Consider the following 6,290-nt stretch of genomic DNA (forward strand, 5'->3'; position numbering starts at 1 on the left):
TTGGTTGACCTAGATGCCCTTCAATTGTCTGAGCGCAGTTGTATGAACTCTTTTAAAGTTGGAGCAGCCAGATCTGTCATGAACTGATGCCATGTGGCCATATAAACTATTCTCTGTCGACTTACATGGCGAAGGAGATGTCTGTAAACTAGTGGATGTTTTTTTCTGAGAGTCACAAACCCCGTAAATGATTTGTTTCAATCGTTTCAATCCAGTAACATTTGGCTCTAGAAGAGCCTCATGACTGAATCATTCTATCTCCATTCAAGTTCGTGAGTGCGCCTGCTCTATGGGCCACATGTTGTGGAAATAGTGCCGATCATCTGCTTGATTTTATACGCAACAGTTGAACTTTTTGGCTTAATTTGCCAATGAGCAACTTTCATAGGAATGAACAGGGCTCCGCCTCCAAAGCTCTAATGAATTCTCATGATACACCATGTTGATAACCAAAGTCAACATGACATCAGGAGATCACTGCCATCTTTGTCTGGGGGGAAGGGTGTGTGTACTTTTTGGTTTGTACACTGCAAAATCTTCAATGAGCTACAGGTTTTCATCATTTTCAGTTAATTTCATAACCTTGGGTTACATTTTGATTGAAGAGCATTGTGTGCCATTATTTTGAAGCCCTTTCTGATGATCTAAGGCAAGATACGAGAAAAAACTCAGCTTTAAATCATGCCTTAGGTTGTCTTTCATGATACCACTACCTTTGCACCAGCTTAAAAGATGAGTAAGGTACAAGTGTGAATAAAGTACTTTCAACTTGCGAAGCCTCTGTGTATAATGATTGCCAAAAAGCAAGACACACCTGCTCAGAGTATCACTATTTTAACATTAGTTATCAGTATGAGATTATGAAATGGGTAGAACAGACATACATGTGATTTGACTTGGAGGACCAGGGTCTGTTTTGGTGAGCTCTCTTGATGGCTGCCAGCCACATTTTCCTCAGCTGGTATGATATAAAACTGGACATGAATTTGTCTAGACTCCTTAGTCATACAGCCAGTCACCCAGCAGCTCTTCGGCATACAGTATAGGTGTGTTGACGTCATGAAGAAAACAGTCTTAATTTGCTGCTTATCTGAGCAGTTCTCTTAACTGCTACAACCGGTATGGGAAGTGGTCTTTCCCTAACGCCAGCCATGTAGCAACAACAGGTAGTATGTTGACTTTGAAAATAATATGTCATTGTTTGTTTGCAGCTTGCTGCCTTTACATTTTCTTTACTGAAGAATAATGCATTACACTTCCATCACCCCATATCTAATTATTCCTTATTACAAGCAACCATTGGCTTCAATTAATTTCTGTGCAATTTAAAAATCTATCAGTGGGCTATTAAAGCTTGTCTAAATTATGTTTGAGTTGCATTTTGATTAATGCAATTAATCCACAATACATTGAGGTTTGTTATGAACTCTATTAGCAGTGAGATAGATGCAACATCCTCCCTGTTAGCCTGCTATTAGCCAACGGAAAGATACCAGAGTCCTAATGAGTTTTTCCCTTTAACACCCTGATAATAAACATTTGGCTTTGACAAACCTTACCATTAATTAAATGTATGAATGAGGTACCTGTGGCCTTGAAGCATTCATCCATTTACTATAGGGAGATAATACTCAAATCTAAATGGATAACTTTCTTCTCACTTGCTCAAAACAAAATATATACTGTATATATGAACTGGCTACTGATGTGCCTGTTTCAGTGTACCATTCACATATTAGCACAATGTCTATATTAAAGATATAATCTGACAGAATGAATCTTTGTGAGTAGGTTAGAATGGGGGACATATTGAAAGGAAGATAAGATATAATGAAAGTGGAGATAGGAAAGGGTCAAGTTACTGTCACTGACATATTCATATTGATTAACTGTGTGGCCTGCAGGATTTCAGTGCAGTGAAGCAGCTAGCAAGCTAACTAAGCTGCATGGATTACTTTAAGGCACTGACATAAACATTCTGCTGCATTTCCCAGGGTGCCTCTAGTCCCTTTTGAGCTTGATACAAAGAGACAGTGACACTTTGAGGATGCCAGTGGGAAACCTGACAGAGCTTTGAATAAACAAACAGGCTCTGAGCCAAATTACAAGCCTACCCAACTTGGATGTTTTACACTGAGGTGAATGTATGGCAGTAATGATGCCCCATCAGGAAGCTGCCTATTCTTTTAAGTACGGTAGTGAGGTGAAGCCAGGGTTAAAAGCTGCCTTACTTATCCCTCTTAAATCTTGATAGTACAGAGGAGCAGAGTTAGTAGAAGGCAGTGATAATGCATGACAGGGCGCCTCAATATGTGCTAATGTCCCTGCAGTCATTCCTCATCTCCATACTGACTTCACTATAAGAAATGGGGGAAATCCACAGTTTTTCTTTCACTCTAAAGTTGAGTCCAAAGTAACAATGGGGCTCCAGTAAGATTTTGACTCCTGTTTCTTATAGTGTGGTCATTTCAAGAGGGCATAGCATGTGAGCGGAGTGTAGCGATGAGAATTTTGGAGGAGCAGCTTGTTCCCTCCGCTTCCCACCTCAAAGCTGCTCCAGGCCACCCCACTCAGTATTAATCTGCGCTCCACTCAGATTTCGCCCTGTTCCTCTAAAATCGCTCACCCCTCGCTTAACCTCCTTTTGAAAGTACTTTGTAAACTCATTGGTGAGCTCACAGCAGCCAATCTTTTCACAGACAATAGTGTGTGTGCGCAATATACAGATGCATTCTGGGTCAGGTACTCATGGTGTAAGCAGTAAGAGAGAGAGAAATTGGAGCAGGGTGGAGTGGAGATGAGGCAACTCTCCAGCTTTTTAAAAAATCCGCCCTACGCTTCGTCCAAAATCCCTCCATTCACTGCTCGCTCCACTCCATTATATGCTTTGCAAGAGGGGATCCCTTCATGGCTCATGTAGACTGGAGGAGTGTTTTCAGTGGTGAGTAAATCTATGAATGTAAATGGCATGTCAGTATTGCATCAAGCCAGACTTGAGGTACATATATTGATGATTTAAATTATAATGAATTTAAGTTTAAGTTTAATTTTGAACTACAAAACACAAAATGTGTTACAAATAAATTCAGTTAACAATGTTTCATATTTTTTTGTCTTCGGAAACCTTGACTTTTAACCCTTAATTCAGTACAGTACTAGTCCATACCCACTGAGTGCACAGTTGGCTTTGGGATACAGGTCATAAGAAAAAAATAGCCAGAGTTTTTGTGAATTTGATAGTGCGATTGCTTTATTGAAAGTACAGTAGATTGACCACGTCAGGGAGTAGAAAAACGTGGGACAGACAGAATGACACACTGACAGTTTCCGTGATTATGTTCAGCATACCATACCATGACTTAGAAAAAATTAGAAAAAAGACAATATTCGGCCACAGGGGGAGCCACAGCGATCGGTCGCATTTTAGCCATTTTTAAGCATTTTTCTGTTGTTATAGCGCCACCCAGTTGCCAATTAGAGTTAAATTTCTCCAGTCACCTTGAGGCGTCCTGTTCTACATATCTACCAAGTTTAGTAAAAATCGATATGGCGGTTAGGCCTAGATAAGAAATTAGCTCTCTAGCGCCCCCATTTTGTTTGATGGGGTCAATAATGGAGGGGTCCCCTCAGATTATGTGTGGTCATATGCCTACAAAGTTGCGTGGTGATCGGTGAAACCCTTGAGATGTTATACACCTTTATGTGATAAGCCACGCCCTCCGCAATATTCATTGCCTTATAGAAGCTCAGTTTTAATAAGTTTTCCAACTTTTGCCAAGAGGGAACTTTAGATATTGGTCCCTAGATTATGTTCACCCAGTTTCATGCAGATCAGTCAAACTTCCTAGGAAGAGATCGATTTGAAGTGTTTTTCAAAAAATTCAAAATGGCGGAAAATATATATAACCATAAGTTATGGGTTCTTGAGGCAGATTTGTTCCTCATGAGGAGAGACATCTCTGTGCAAAGTTTCATGTCTCTATGACATACGTTGCATTCAAAGTTTGCGATTTCAATCGGTTGCTATAGCGCCCCCTTTGGCCAATTGATGTAATATTGCTTCATTGGCATCCTCCCATGACCCTCTACCACTGTGCCAAATTTCACATGGATTGACCAAGTCAGTGAGGAGAAAAACGTGGAACAGAGACACAGACACACCCACCCACACAGAGTTTTCGTCATTATATGGTAAGATTATGCATGTAGGGAAGAAAACAAGTTTTCCTTTGATGTGTGGCAAGCCAGCAATTTAGCAAAAAGATCTGAGTGGGTCATTGACACATTCAAGTTGCCCTTTTGATTTTAATGATGTAAAACATTTTAGACATTGTGCAAAAAAACAACATTCAAGATAATCAAACTAATTTTATATACCACCCAATCATACAAGGAGTTTTGTTTGAAGCAAGAGGAATTACCCCTCTGTGCTGTGTGTGTTAAAACTTATGGCTGCCTGTGCCAGCACTGATACTTGTGTGAGACTGGGTTTATAGTAGCAATTTTGTTTGCATGAAATCAATGCACCAGTGCAGGATAGACATAACAGAGACACACACTCTTGATTACACCCCCTAACTTTGGCTATGTTCAGACTGCAGGCAAATCAGACTTCTTTCTCGAATCAGATCTTTAAGACAGGCTTTCTGCACCGTTATTTGCAAGTGATCAGAATGGATTTGTGTGTCCAGACATCACCCACCTATCTGTATGGGTTGCTGTGGTAACAATGTAAGCATGACTTACTACGTAGCTACGTTGGTGGTGCTGCTTTCCGATGTGGAAGCATGAGAAATTAGACGTCCTTCATTTGGCCCTAAAAACAATTATGCTGTCAAACAACAGTGCAGAACTCCTACACTGCTGAGTTTGTGTGGTGCAATGCAGGAGTTCTCCGCTGCGATTTGACAGCATAATTGTTTGGAGGGCCAAATGAACGACCTCCATGTCTCATGCTTCCAGACTGGTATACATTGTGATGTTCCATGCTGCAGTCATGGCGCACTTTACTGTGCAGTGAGAGGCGTAGCACCATACACAAAGTACTGACTTGCATTGCGAGTGACGCAAGAAACACTTTGAAATCAAATTTGAGTGGCTAGAGCTTCCAAACTGAGATGCATCTGTAGAAATCCAATTGGAATGGCATTTTGAACAAGCTCCTTTTTTTTTTTTTTTTTTTTTTTTAATTTTATAGATTTTGCAAACTGATTTTGAATGGCAGTTTCTGTTGACCAGAACTACTGCATGTTTGTTGTGTCTAAGCATCGGCTTATCACCGTCATTTCCGGGGGGGGACCTCTTTGCTGCTGCTCTCCATGCCTTAGAATTTCCATGTAGGCAGATGGAAGGGCAGGGAAGCTTGCTCTTACACACTTGCTTGCGTGTAAGGGCAGAGAGGTGCGCTCTATCTGCCTTAAAGTGATAGTTCAGGTTTTTGGACATGAAGTTGTGTGAAACGCTGACCATCTGTAGCTCTGATGTGACGGTGTCACTACTGTCAACGAGCCTCCTGCTCTGAGAAATGGCCCGTAGCTTACCAGAGAACAAGTAGTTCTGAAGATATAAGGGGGACACGTAACCAAAAGGTTTTAAGCTACAAAAAAGTATGCATGTGTTTTGTTAGACTATTTCAATAATTTTAAAACATCCCCGCATTACGTCAGACCTTGCTATCAATTGGGACTATTTTCTGGCCAGTATCACTCGGCCGTGCAGGCCTGCAAGACAGCACGCCAACAGAAATCAATTAGACAGTTCATCACCCTCGTCAGCTGCTGTAGGTAAACAGAGGAATTCCAATTCCATCTGCCCAAAGAGAGATATATTACCTAATACCAGTCTATATAACGATGTCTGTAACTGATTGTCTGTAAAACAAAATGTTTGATTGAAGTAATAGCCTGTTGAGTTGTGGAGAGTACATTATACGCGGCCTCGTTTTACCGTAGGCATTAGTTTATTATATTAGGCGAACTGCTAAATCCATGACATGAGTAATCAATCACATAGAAATGTGAATTCATATGTGATTATGACCAATCTCTGCTTTGTTCTGGTGGTGGGTTAGCCAAAGTTGCCTACGGGTTACATCTGTAACAGGAAACCGATGGAATTGGGAGCCGGCGATGTTTTTATTCCCACAGCTGGGGAAATCACAAGTTGGCACCATTTTGGTATTCCTCTGTTTACCTACAGCAGCTGACGAGGGTGTGTCGTGAGCCTGAGCCGGTGTTTGCGCTGTAGTAGTAGGTATATATAGGGCTAGTACATCTTTTTCCTCACTAATA

This window comes from Epinephelus moara, chromosome 7 (genome assembly GCF_006386435.1).
Source record: "Epinephelus moara isolate mb chromosome 7, YSFRI_EMoa_1.0, whole genome shotgun sequence".
NCBI lineage: Eukaryota > Metazoa > Chordata > Actinopteri > Perciformes > Serranidae > Epinephelus > Epinephelus moara.